Source organism: Cavia porcellus, unplaced genomic scaffold, assembly GCF_034190915.1.
Source record: "Cavia porcellus strain 051 isolate PalLab524CR breed Dunkin Hartley unplaced genomic scaffold, mCavPor4.1 scaffold_22, whole genome shotgun sequence".
Taxonomy (NCBI): domain Eukaryota; kingdom Metazoa; phylum Chordata; class Mammalia; order Rodentia; family Caviidae; genus Cavia; species Cavia porcellus.
Genome location: NW_026947505.1, coordinates 45,091,885 through 45,106,371, shown reverse-complemented (window position 1 = coordinate 45,106,371; position 14,487 = coordinate 45,091,885).

Here is a 14,487-nt window from a genome sequence, read left to right as displayed (position 1 = left end):
GCTAGGATTGAGAGGCAGAAATTAATAAAAGAAATTTGCCTGCCATTAAAGTACTTTAATTATGAATTGGGAGTTGGGCAGCCAAAAAATAAATAAATAAATAAATAAATAGTACTGTGTCAGGTAGTAACATGTGATCTGAAGAAATAAAAGCAAAGCCAGGCCTGATGGTACATTCCTGTAATCCCAGCACTCAGTGAGGCAAAGACAAGAGATCAAAAATTTTATTTCAGCCTGGGCAATTTAGCTCCTTGGAAAGACCCAGTCTCAAAATTTAAAAAGGGTCTGGGGAGGACTAAGGAAATAGCTTAACACAGAGAACCCAGATTCATCCTCAGTACTGAGGAATAATAAAAAAAAAGAGAAAGAAAGAAAGAAAGAAAGAAAGAAAGAAAGAAAGAAAGAAAGAAAGAAAGAAGAAAGAGGTAGAAAGGAGAAAGAAAGAAGAAAGGAAGAAAGAAAGACTATTGGTGGTATTATAGACTATCTTAAGGTTCAAGAAGATGCTTCCCAAAGCCATTAGAGTTGCTGTAGCAGACTGAAACATGTAAATACCTAGAGATAGACCCTCAGAGTCAAGGGCCACACGTGTTTACAGGTCATAAAAATGAACAAAAATGAATATATTTGGAGAATTTAGACACCAGCAAGTAGACCAGTGTGCTTGTGTGTGTGTGTGTGTGTGTGTGTGTGTGTGTGTGTGTGTGTGTGTATCTGAAGCAGAATCAGTTGTAGAAACTGTGGCAGAACATGAAGTCAAAGATGGAGCCAGCTTGTGTATAGAGCAGACAATTTAGGTTCTGGAAGGTTATAGCGATCTTAATCTTATTGAGTGTGACTGAAAGGTAAAGGAGGGCTATGAAAATGGGCGGATCACAAAGCATAAGAGTCACCCTGCTTGCTGCGTGGAGAACAGCCTAGAGAGAAGGCAAAACTGGAGGTAAGGAGACTCCTTAGGAGACCATTTCACTGCAGGGAGGAAAAACAAGGCTTTCAGCACATAACAATGGGTCACGGTTATCTACATGAGTGAAAAAAAGTGAATCAATTTAACTCATACAATACACAAAATTTTTGAAGAGGTTTATAAAAACTTAAATGTGGATACTAAAAATAAAAAACTCTAGGAGAAAAACTTAAGAGAATACCCTTATAATCTTGAAACAGTCAAATAAGTCTTAAAATAAGCACAAAAATCACTAATAAGTTGACAAAATAGGCTTCATTATAATAAATGTTTATTAAAGAACAATTAACATAGTATAAAGGCAAGCCTTACAGATGTGTGACAGATAGATGATAGATGGGTAGATAGACAGACAGACAGATAGATAGATAGATAGATAGATAGATAGATAGATAGATAGATAGAGTTATGTAGACACTTCCCAGTGGGCATGTGAGTTGTTTCCATGCTTTTGCTGCAACAAAAAACACTGTAAACTTTCTTGTTTGTTCATTATCCTAGTGTTATCTGTAGAAGGGATTTCTTCACCACAGAATTAATGCTTCTGAAATTCTATATTTTCTACAGTACTATATGACAGTGACTCATTCTTTTCAACACAGTGTGTCCTCTGATTTGAGGGTATAGTTAACTTATTGTGTTTTAGATTTATATTGCAATAACAAAATTATTTCTTCTCATAAATTTGAGAGCCATGTACATTTTTCTGCTTTGTTGTTGACTTTCATAATCTTTACAACTATTTTTATGTCAGAGTAATTTCCCCTTGTTTATAGTATAAGATGCAAATATGTATGCCTCCTTTTGATTTTTTTGCAATGCAAAGTATTTTGCGTGTATCTGAATAAATGTAACTGTAATTCCTCTTAATTCTCCTAGATTTTAAATTGCCATCCAAGAATGTTGTCTCCAAACTACTTCATACACAAACTCAGTAAGCTTTTCTCCCACAGCTTGTACCATTTAGCTTTTCATTTTTACATTTGATGTGCATCGAGTTCTATCATTAAACACCAATAAACACCAACATTACATGCTTTAATTATTGAGATTTTTATGATATTTAATGTCTGGTAATTTTTGCATTCTTCCTTGTAATGCCTTTCTCTTGTGACTTTATGAGATACTCCTCCTGTGTATTCTCACACATAAGGATTTATTGGTCTACTGTAAGAGGTACCTACAATAAAAGAGTGCTATGTGGGGAAAGCAGTTCTTTATATTTTGTAAGTTAAGGAGAAAGGATATCCTGAAGATGTTGAATCTTCTTATACAGGAGAAAGTGGTATCTTTCTATCTCTTCAAGTCATTTTTTAGATCTTTGAGGAATATTTGATAGTTTTCTATAACATTTGTTACCTATTTCTCATTAAATTCATGCGTAGATATTTTCTTTTTGCTGTTGTAAATGGAGTCTGTTTTCCTACTAGTCTACTAACCAGAGAGTGTTTGACTATATGAAAGAATTGGTTTCTAAATAGTTTTTTATAAATTTTATTGAATTATCTTATGGCCCATAGTAAGATTTTTTTCATTCTTTTTGCTTTTCTAGATAAATCTTATTTATCTGCAAAAATCACATTCATCTGCATTTTCACTTACTTTTTAGAATTTCATATCTTGCAACTTAAACAAACACAAAAACCTGGAACTTGAGAGGTACACAGATGAAAAATACTGTAAGTTAAATTTTCCTGGTTCTTTTGGTGAAGTGTTGCCAAAAGAGAAACTCACTGGAACAATATATCTTTTGTAAAGCAAGTTTTATTTCCTTCTCTTTCTTTCTTTCTTTCTTTCTTTCTTTCTTTCTTTCTTTCTTTCTTTCTTTCTCTCTCTCTCTCTCTCTCTCTCTCTCTCTCTCCTCTCTCTCTCTCTCTCTGTCTCTCTCTTTCTTTCTCAAGTATCTTTCTTATAAGAGATCTTTTGCCTAGAGCAAGAAACCAAAGACTACAAAGGGTCAGATTAATTGTGCCTTTTTAAGAATGTGTATTAGGCAGTCCTAAGCCAAATAAGGAATAATGTAAACTTAGGAGTGGGAAGGGAAGATTTGAGGAAAACTGAGTTGTGAAGCAGGAAGGGCCAAAGAAATGGAATGATGTGATTTAAGAGGTCTCTTCAAAACCTCTTCTGCAGTGTGCTCCACCACGATATAAATAGTAAAATCTATTGTTATCAACACCCTCAAGTGAGCAGGAGCCTGGGGTAAGGGCTATAACTGTATTCTTTCCTGATCTTTCTTTTTTTTTCTTTTCTTTTCTTTTCCTCCAAGAAATAGACGAAGACTAAAGTCTAAGTAAAACGATTAGGAAAATGAACAGAGTTCTCAAGTCAGTTGCTAAGGAACAGAAACTGCAAAGGGAAACAAGGTTGACGGTTTTGATGGTACTTTGCAATCAAAAACTTTGACTGATCGAAGCACCAACTGTGGTAGATAGTCAAAAGAGTGGAAAAGAAATTTAATCAAGTAGCCTATAAACTAATTTAAAGGATCTATGTTGTCAAAGCAAAAAAGGAAAGTCTAGAGACTGACACACAGCCTTGTTGCTCATTGGTGAGGTGTAGGCAATTCATGCAGCACTGGTGGGGCCTCTCCAACAAGTGGGTGGCTAATGCAGTGCAGCTTCTAAAACAGAAATACGTTTACACTTACTTCACTTATCATGGAAACCACTGCATATGGCACGACCTTTGACTTGGTTCAATAGGAGTGTATCTCCTCTACCCATGCAAAGATTCCTCGTTCTTTCAAACCAAGAGGCTATTAAAGACAGATAAAGTTACACTTCATACATTGTCCAACTATGTGGAGCCATATGTGGACCCAGCCTCAAATAAAACATGTTGGAAATAGATGCAACAGGTAGAAGTGACACTATGGGTCACCCATTGGACAATGGTGAATATATTTGTTGTTGCAACTTAGATGGTCTCTAAAATCACCAATCAGGAAAACACACATGTGGGTCTGTATGTATGTCCATGTACAAAGGTAATTTTAGTAAAAAATATATCAAATACTGAGAGATGTTAGTTTACCACTGTAGCATTTCTTATCTCCTTCTGTAAACTACCTTTTCACAATGGAGAGCCAACCATGAATTGTTCAGACAGGATTGTCTCTCTTTTTACTAGTTTTGGTTTTAACTGCTGAGTTTATAATACTGAAGAGAAATAACCACAATGTCTGGTCTTTAGGAGCTCTTATTCAAGTCATTATAAAGAGATTGTAAACAGAAAAAAGCACACATATAATAATAAATGCTAAAATAAGCAAGTATGAGGGGGATGGAAATACACTGTGAGCCAATAAATGCTTTCAAAGAAACAATAACTGTATGTTATGTGCACCAGATTTGAACACTTGGAAATTCAGAGAAACTGAAAACTACAACCCTGAGTAAATTTGGAAAAATGATCTCCTTCCTCTTTAGAAAAAAAGTTATTAAAGTTTTCTTTACCTATACCTATAAGTTTTCTATACCTATATGTAAAGTTCTATCTAGATAATACTAAAAATATTTTGAAGCTGATTTATCATAAGCACCAACATATGTTTTTTACTTCATTTGTGAGAAATTGAAGAGACACGTACATATTCTAAAACACGCTTTTCTTTGTGTAGAGCTGTCAAAGCAGAATCAGTAACTTTTAAATACCTGAAATCCATCTCTGCAGACCATTTCTACTTTTTCAGAAATATATCATTTGTACGTAATCATTTGGTTTCAAATAATATGCAGAGGAAACAATAGAAGGCAAGGTTTGCCATGTAATCACTTTTAAAGAACATATTTTAAGCAATATTCACAGAAATTCATGAAGCTTTGAGAAGAAGAAAAAAGACTATATGTCATCAGCTTAGCCGTACCAAATAAGAAAACTCATGCATTAAACATTGAAAAAGGAAGTAATACAGCTTTAGTTCAATCTGTAATTTGTGAGCTATCACAGAGATTCTGGCTTGGCACCACTCAGAAATGTTCACTGAATGTCATTGTAAAGGCTTGAGAGGACTCTCCAAGGACCAATTAAAGGAATGGAGAAATAGGGAAGATTGCTCACCACTAAGAAAAAGCAAGAAGAATGCCACAAGATGGATGTGGTTTTCCAATTTTCTTGTTTTGTGTTTTTCCTGTGAATAGGAAAACTCAAGCCAAAAATAAATAATAATAAATATCTCATCTAGTTATTTATGATCATTAAGAAGGGATTTGTGCTCTCCATTCTGGCCTTTTCCTCTCCAAATCCCTGTAGTCCACTGTCTTAGTTACTTCTTTTTGTTTCTAGGACAAAATACTTGACACTCAAAGTTAAAGGAGGAAAGGTTTATTTGGCTCATAGTTTGCAGAGGTTTTAACCCATAATTGGCTGCATCCGAGGTAAGTTCACATAGCAGACAGGCATTGCAGAGCAGGAACAGTTTAAGGCAGGCAGAAGGTAGCAAAGCAAGCAAGGGAGAGACTACAGCTCTTTCTATCCATTATATCAGGGCTAGGGATTTAGCTCAGCGGCATAAACACCTGCCTCGCGAGTGTGCAGTCGTGAGTTCGATCCCGGCTACCAATAAAAAAGAAAAAGACCAAAAAAATAATCTATCCCTTATATCTTGTCCAGGCTACTTAGGAAGTATAGCACTGATACCCTTAATCCCAGTCCCCTTGAGCCTAGCATTGCATCATGAATCAATCCCAGCATCAGAAACTCTAAATCTAGCCACCTCTGAAAAAAGCCCTATCTATGACTGCCTGAGGCTTTGAGGGGACATTGAGACACAAGCCATAACACCCTCCACCCCAAAACTAAATAGTCTACATTATCACTGCCACTGAATCCCATCTGAACTTATATACATTTGAGTGTATATAAGTGTATACATTCATATTTCCAATTTCTGTTCATTTCATTAACAAATAGTATGTGACTCAAGAAATTCAAAGCAAAGATTCCTATGCAAGTACACAAACAGAAAATTTTATTTGAGTTTTTTTTATCAATTTGTTTATTACATATCATTGATTTTTGTTTTAGGCATTATGTATTATGCATAGAGCTTTGCTTTTAAAACATTTCAGGGTATATACTAGACACTCAAATATTGATTTACTAATTACCTTGACAACAAGGCTAGTTGGGCTGTGTTTTACAATGTGCTTTAGAAAAAATTAGTTCCTTTATTCTATATGTTTATTGTTTAACTGAACCTAATCAGTACTAAATCTTTTCAGATATTTTAAGGGGAAAGCTACTGACTGGGTACACTACCAACAGGGCTTCTTTTCACTGAATTAGTTCTCTGTGTCTATTTCTGTGTCTATTTCTGAACTAAATAGGAGAAAATTAGAAAAGGAAAGACAGAATGGGCATGCAAGCAGATTCTTTGCCTTAGGCCTTAGATTTTAATCTTCTCAAATCTGAGGAGTTTACTCTCTCCATATTCTACTATACTGTATTTAATTTTGATGATAATAGCAAATCATCATCAATTACTAACCTATGATGAGAAAACACATATCGTTGGGGAAGATTTAAATTTCTCACAGTGATTCTATGCTGAATGATCACCTATATTTTATTCTTTTGGGTTTTTTCTCAGTGCCATATTGCTGTATTCCTTTTCAGACTTAATTCTGAAAATAAAACAGAGCAGCTTCTGTTCTTACACTAAGGAAGGGTGAGAAAAATTGTGAAATAAAAAAGTCTCAGGGTCACGTCCAGTCAGATTACCAAGTAGGAATTCCACCGGAACCTACAATGAGTGAAGTTCAGGTCTGCAGGTGGTGTAAGGTGAGACCAAAACTTCAGTCCTCCTTCACTGATAAAATTAAAGGTCTGAGGCATGTATCCCAGTCTAGATTTGACCTTCCATAATCCTAACAAATCTCCCTAAAGCAAATACTTCAAGGTCATTTACAAATACCAGAGATATACTTCACAGTGATGTCCCCAGTATTGAAATTAATCAACCATTCCATGATCTTTTTAAATTTCAAATTTTACTTTACTATAGCCAATTGGCATACAAAAGGCTGAGTCAGTGAAAAGTAAGTCATAAACAAACTATATCACCACTATAGAAACTATCAGAATTTTTCATCTGTTTGCAGATCCCCTCATACTCAGTAAACTATGGGCTCTTTCAGGGAAAAAATACTGTATCTTAGCTGTTTTTATTTCCACTGCATTTAGCATGAAAACATATTAATTTTAATAGTTTAATAATTAACCTGAAAATCTTACTTAAACTGGAGAAAAGTATGAAGAAGAGAAGCATGCTGACCTACTCCAGAACTATTATCATCAAAGATTGTCCCTGGTAAATACACTCTGTTCTGCTGCCTCATTAAGTGCAAACTCACAGATGTCTGTTTCAGACTTCTTTTCCCATCTTTCTCTTTCACACTTTCTTCACAGGCTCTCATATGGGTTCCTGTCTTGATAGAGCATGTCTACCTCCTGCCTTTAAAGGTAAACTCCCTGTATTCCTAAATCAACCTGTCCCCTACTACAACAGGTCCCATCCTGCCACACTAGCACAAGAACAATTGTTACTTCAGGATCCGCCTCACTTTCTATGGAGTTATTTTGGTTTTTCCTTGAACTGTATCATTTCTATCAGTGTAGAAATCCGTGATCATTTCTCCTGCCTCTAACTGCTATTCTATTTCATTCTTGAATCCATTTCATTGAGGCTCCCACTTTTACATCAAATCTACGCTTGTCAGAGTCACCCACAGCTTCTCCCTTGCTAAATTATAGCTCCCAATTTCCAGTCTTCACATTATTTGATCTGTCAATCACATGTGACCAGGTTAATCATTCCTTCTCTCATAAGATGCTTTCTTCGTTTGTTCTCCAAGAGGCCACACTATGCAAGTTGTCCTATCTTACTGTAATCTTTCTTATTCGGTGTCTGAGCGTTTCCACATCTGCCTAACCTGTAAAGCATAGAGGCCCCCAGGTTGTAGGCTTTGGCCATTTCTTCTGCTTTTTCTGTTTTCTGAGCCAGGTCTTTGGATTTTAAAACAACAACATGATAATAATTCCCCAATGTATATTAAATTTATACTTTGCAAACCAATCTTCCACCAAATTATCAAACTTATATATTCAGTTGTTTCCTTAGTCTGATGAGCTTCTTAAACTCAACACTTCCTAAAATTAAAGCTATAGTTTTTCCTCAGTTGGTTCTTTTGAGGTTTGGCATCATGTATAATTATGCTTTCTCAATTCCTATGTCTCAAGCCAAAACTTTGGAGTAATTCTTGGTCTCTCTTTTACACAATCAATTTGAAATCAAATGATATCAAAAATCTAAAGTGTATCCATGTTTCAGTCACTATTTACCACCTTCACACTTGCTATTCAGGCCCAATTCAGCATTATCTGTCACATAACTAATTTATTTTGTCCTGCTTACCTCAAGGAAATTCTCCACTGGAAAGCCAGAATGATCTTATTATGTCAAATTAGGTCAGAATCCTGCAATTTTTTCTCATTAGTCAAATAAAAAGTGCACACACACACACACACACACACACACACACACAGAGTGCTTGATCAAATTTACCAAGCCCTGTACAATATTCCTATACGACTATATTCCTCTTGGCATTTTCCCTCAAGCCACAGTGACCTCCTTACTGCTCCTCAGCCAGGTGATTTGCACTCTTTCTCTCTCTCTCTTGTTGGTATTTACTCAAATGTCTACTAAATGACATCTTCCTTGTTCTGCTTGTAGTATAAAATTTCAACCCCTTTCCTTTAACCTTCTGCAGTCTCTAACCAATTTTCTTGGACATAGTAAGTTTTACTTAGTTTTTTAATGAATGAGCTATTGAAATAAAGAAGTAATAATAACATATATTTTAGAGATAATTTTTTGGAAATTATGCTGAGTTTGGTGGAGCATGTCTATAAATCCATGTACTCAGGAGATTGAGGCAGGAGGATCATAAACTGGAGCCCAGGCTGAGAAACATAGGGAGAACTGGTCTCAAAATAAAATAATAAAAATACATAAACTGGGAATGTCACTCAGTGGCAAAACACTTGTTTGATATGCATGAGGCCTTGAGTTCAAGCTCCAGTACTAGGAAAAAATAAAATTTATTTTCAATTCTCCCAGATTTGGAAATATTATCCTGTAAATGTTTTTAATTAATAACCAAGTTATTTGTAATTAGCATATAATTGTTTTAGAAACAATTGGATATTGTTATTACACTTAAAACAATTTGTAAAACTTGTCTAAAAGAGAAATATTATTAAGTCACAAATTTTATAATATGAATGACTATTTTTTATTATAGCCTTAAGCATGAATTTATTCCTTTCTCTAAGAAGACCTAAGAAAGCAAAAAGTAATTTTAATTGAAATTTAGTTTGGACTTCAATAACTAAAATATATGAAATTTAGCTACCCAGTGTAGAGATAGTCAATAGTAGATAGAAGCTTCCTTTTGGTATATAAAGATTTTTATTAGATTTCTAATATCAACTATATAAACTGTTTTTCACATCAAAATCATAGTATTTTTCTAAGCAATTTAAAATGTTCCCCAATTATATAACATTTCCTAAATAAATATTTGTTCAGCAATTGAAATAAAACAAAACATTTAAATTTACTTTACTATTTCTTAGTTAAGATTTGTTAGATAAGGGCTGGGTATTTATTCAGGGGCAAAAGTGCCAGCTTGGCAAGTGCAAGGTTGTGAGTTCAGTCCCTGGTACCAAAAAAAATAGAATTCAAGATTTGCTACGTACAGCCTTTATTAATTGTCATGTGTAATTACATTTTAAATAGGAAGAATGTAAAAGTAAGAATGAACTAAACAATACTTGGATTTAATTTTTAAATTGCATCCTGAATGTTAAGGAGTGAGTGACATCAGGAACTCGGTTAGTAGTGTGTTATCATATAATGTAAGTAACCCTTAAATGAAAGGAAATACAATCATTATTTTTGAGGGAAAAAGATGTTTAGGTACCTTCTGATGATTTCTTAGCCTGGAGGGAAGCTTCTGAATGTAAGCTGCTGGAATGACAGTGGAGAACTGAAACACAGCAAAGTCTGGAGAGACTTAGGAAAACAAAGAAAGAGGGTTTAAAAAAAAAAAAAGAGAGAGCTATGAAATTAGTTCCTAATCCAGAGGGCCAAACTCTCTCGGTTTCAAATGAGCTCTTGAAGTGCAGTTAAGCTGCTCAAAACGCAGGTTGCTGATTGAAATTTGGGAAAGCAGAAAGTTACATGCTATTTCTGTTTGTTTTGTGATTTGCCCTTTCTCTGGACAATATACTAACTTTCTTTGAAAGATACAGCTAAACTATTGTTTCCTAGACCACTTTCCATTTACCCATCAAAGCACCCTCCCTCCTTTTCAGGTGTTATCCAGGGTACATACAGCTACATAAGAAGAGTATAAGGTCGATGTTCACAGGCAGAAATTAGCCACAGTTATAAACCTCAGAGCAGCTATCCAGTGCCTTGACTTTCTACTCTTTAAAAGTCTCCCTAGATAGAAAGGAAAGGGAGAAGCCTATCCCTCTAGTACCCACAGAGTCTCACTCTCTAGTTAGCCAAAAACCTGAGTAATAGGAACATTGATGCAAGCCTTTGCTGTTCCTAGTAAAAGAACTCCACACAAATGTGCCTCCGCATAACTTTGCACAGGAGTCAACATTCGATCTGTAAAACTTCTGGTAACATCAAACCCAATCCTCAAATAAACTGACACTAATACTAAGAATTATTTTGAAAATCATTTGTCCAACTCCGGAGTATGGCCCTTTCCTGATACAAGGAACATTTCTTCTTTTTTCTTTCGTTGTATATCTGAGCATTTGTGTTGATGGATATGGTAAAGGCCTTGGACTGGATCTTAGCCTCCATCTGATGACAAACTTCCAGAAAAAGGTCATCACCACTCCCTGTATTTTAATATGGGAGTATAAAACTTTCCTTAAAATATGAAATATTACATAGGTATGGGGGCATGTACTGTAGTCTATAACTCAGTAGGTTGAGATGGGAGAGTCACTTGACGAGCCTTGCATATATATATTGCATGGGGAAAGGACCTGTCATACAGCTAAGTGAGGCATATAGTATGTCAATTAGCCATAATCAATGGCTCAGGCTGGCACTTTTACCCCTGAGCTAAATATCCAGCCCTTATCTAGCAAATCTTAACTAAGAAATAGTAAAATAAATTTAAATGTTTTATTTCAATTGCTGAAATATATATATATATATATATATATATATATATATATATGCCCTTAAGAGGGAGGAAAGTTAATTTTCTTGCTTAATTTTATATTCAGTTGATACTTATTATCATCTGAGAAAAGAGGAGAAAAGAAATGTGTTTGGAGTGATAATATTATCACATGCAGAATGATCTTAAACTTTAATTGTCATAATATACCAACTTGCAAAAACCTGGCCCAAGAGAATAAACATCTATAGAAGTGAATGAGGAAACAAGTGCAGGCTGCAAGAAACAGCCAGACATACACAATGTACTTGGAGGCCACCACTGGAGATGGTAGCTTCCTTAAAGGAGCCAGTGCAAGCCAGGAGAAACAGCCAGATATGCTCCTCTACACTTGCCACCAAGGGAGTCCTGGTGTAGAAATGCAGGCTGAGAAGTAGACCCACTACTTCACACTCGTGACCATTGAGACAGCCTTGATATAGCCACGTGGGTCTGAAGGAGCCTGCCCTGTGCCTGGCATATTTCCCTACACCGTGGATGGGCAGCCAATACAAGAAGTACCTGGGTCCCCACAACTGGCTTGCCTGGAGGAACCCAGGAAAATGTCAAGAAGGAAAAGGCAATCTCGGACCTCCAGTCAACATAGAACAAGTCTGGGAGATGTAGACATGGAAGAAGTTGAAAGTCAGACACCTAAAATTCCTTTCTTTTTTTTTTTTTTTTTTCTTCTTTTGGTACAAGAGATCGAACTCATGACCTTGCATTTATGAAGCAAGCACTTGAACTGCTGAGTTAAATTCACAGCCCTAAAATTTCTGAAATTATAGTGGCTGAAATAAAGAAATAACTTCATGTTTCTGTAAAAGTAATTAGATCACAAGTAATAGGTAAAATCACAAATATAATGAAAGAATTGTTAAGCATACTTAAAGAAGACATAGATTAAAAAAGAAGAGCATAGACAAATGATGAAAATCTTGAATGAAGCAGATTCAAACAGATATCCAGATTAAAAACTCCATTGAAAGCTGGCAAAACTGCTTAAAAGAAGCTTTCAGACCTTGAAGATTGCGGCTAACAATCATGAAAAGTAATATCTCATAAAATAACAAGGAATAAGAAAATAATAGTTGCAAAAGAACAAAGAAAAATAACTTAATACTGATAGTTGTAGTAAAAACTACAAAAAAGTAAGAGTAAGCACAAATGACATAAAAAGACTATTTACAGAAGTAATAACACAAAACTTCCCAAGCATGGGGAAAGGACCTGACATACAGCTAAGTGAGGCATATAGTATGTCAATTAGCCATAATCAAAGTGGATCTACACTCAGATATATAATATCTGAAATTCCAGAAATTCAGCATAATAACAGAATATTAAAAGCTGTTAAAGAAGAAACAGATCAACTGTAAAGGAAATTTCCTCAGAATCATGGCAGATTTCTCAATACAAACCATCAAGCCAAGAAGAGCTTGGAGTGAAGTATTTTAAGTCCTGAAAGAAAATATCTTCCAACTCAGATTGATGAAGAAATAAATTACTTCCATGATAAAGAACAACTGAAGTGATTCATGACCACCAAACCAACCCCACAGAGAATACTTTAGGATATTCTAAAGAGAGACAAAGATGAACACAGTTCCAGGAACAGCAGCAGAGGGGAATTATCAAACAGGGCAGGAAATTGAATGGAGGGGGAAAATGGGGGGGGGGGCAATGGCAGAGGGATAGCATGTCAGAGACAAGCCAATGCATGCTGGTTGTAACCATTAATGTAAGTAGCTTCAATTCACCACCACCACCAACAACAACAACAACAAAAAACAAAACACAGGGAGAGTGGATCAAGAAACAACATCCATCAATATGCTGCATATAAGAAACATAGTTAACTTGAAAGGAAATTTATAGACTGAAAGTCAAAGGAGATGAAATAACGTTTCATGGAGCTTTGGCAAAATGTTGGATAGATAACAGTAGGCTACAGAGGCTCCCTGAGATAGTCAACTTAAAATTCAACGTAATACAGCATGGGGAGTCCTGAACAGAGGGAGATGATTTCTCTCATCCCAAGAAAAAACTAAGGTGAGAGGAAACAATCGAACATACAGTCCCAGTACTACTATAGGAACAACTAGTGGTTCAGTGCTCTCACTGCAGTGCCCAAACTTGAGTGGTGGTGACTTACCAAGCTGTCTGAAATCCTGCCGCTTTGACTCACTGGAAACGCAGTCACACTGAGGTCGGGGGTCTGCAAACTGAACAGAGAGCTGAGCTAGCAGGGAACCTGAATCAACCTGTGGTGAGTGATGGGAATAAAACCATTCCACAAAGAAGGGGGTTCCAACAGATGACATTCTGGGACCAGGCAGGACTGGCAGGAAAAAGGGGCAGCAGTGACTTTAGTCAGTTGTTCCCTTCCCAAATGAGATTGGTGGAGTGAGCTTGGCCTGGGTTACACAACCTGGTTGAGACCCAATAGGTTAGCTGAAATCAATTCCTTACAGCGGTGGCACACACTAACACAGGGAAGGCCTCAGAAAGTTGACTGACCCAGAGGGGAGGTGGTGCACACTAATACAGTGATGGCCTCAGCAGGTTGAATGATCTGGAGAGGAGAGGCCAGCATATGCTGCCCCAGTTTGCAACTCACTAGCACACTGCAGTGGGGAGCATTACCTAGCAAGCGTGCTTCAGAAGAATTGAAACGAAAAAAGAAAGAAACTGGGGCCTCCTGGAAGAAACAAAAAAGATGGAAAGAGGAAGCAACAAGAAAAAGTACCCATGTCCCAAACCTGAGAACATGGATCCAGGACAAGTAAATACAAAGGAGAATGAGGACAGCAAACATGGTACCAATGGACCTAAAGAGATATCTTCAGGACCTCATAGATGAGTTCAAAAGGGAAATATTTAGCCAAGTAAAGAAAGATATAAGATGATTAATGAAAGAGATGCTAAGCACCCCTCAAGAAGACACAGACAGAAGAATGGACAAACCCAAACAAAGGAGAGAACCATTTGATGAAGAATATAAAGAAAATATAGAATCAATGAAGCAGATTCAAAGAGATTACCAGGAAATTAAAAACTCAATTGAAAGCTGGCAAAACTGCTTGAAAGAAACTAAGTATAGATTATCCAAACTGGAGGACAGGTTTGCAATGTGGGATTATGAAAGGAAAATCTTTTTTAAAATAACAAGGAAACAAGCAGTAACAATACAAAGGCTAGAAGATGACAAGAGAATCTACAACTTGAGAATAAAGAATGTGAATGAAGAAGCAGGGGTAC